Source organism: Sinocyclocheilus anshuiensis, unplaced genomic scaffold, assembly GCF_001515605.1.
Source record: "Sinocyclocheilus anshuiensis isolate Anshui unplaced genomic scaffold, SAMN03320099.WGS_v1.1 scaffold1867, whole genome shotgun sequence".
Taxonomy (NCBI): domain Eukaryota; kingdom Metazoa; phylum Chordata; class Actinopteri; order Cypriniformes; family Cyprinidae; genus Sinocyclocheilus; species Sinocyclocheilus anshuiensis.
Genome location: NW_015548298.1, coordinates 174,901 through 175,222, shown reverse-complemented (window position 1 = coordinate 175,222; position 322 = coordinate 174,901).

Here is a 322-nt window from a genome sequence, read left to right as displayed (position 1 = left end):
CGCCTCGGAGAGCGCAAGGTGGCATTTGCGAGGGTTGGCGGTGAGTCCAGCCCTCCGGAGCTCCGAGAGCACCCTCCGCAACCGGTCCAGGTGCTTTTCCCATGCCTCGGAGTGGATTACGACGTCGTCCAGATAGGCGGCGGTGTAGGCCTGATGGGGCCGCAACAGGATGTCCATCATCCGCTGGAACGTGGCGGGTGCCCCGTGGAGGCCAAAAGGAAGGGGCCGGTACTGCCAGTGGCCACTAGGGGTAGAGAAAGCAGGCTTAGGTTTGGCATTCTCAGAGAGGGGTACCTGCCAGTAGTCTTTGGTGAGGACCAAC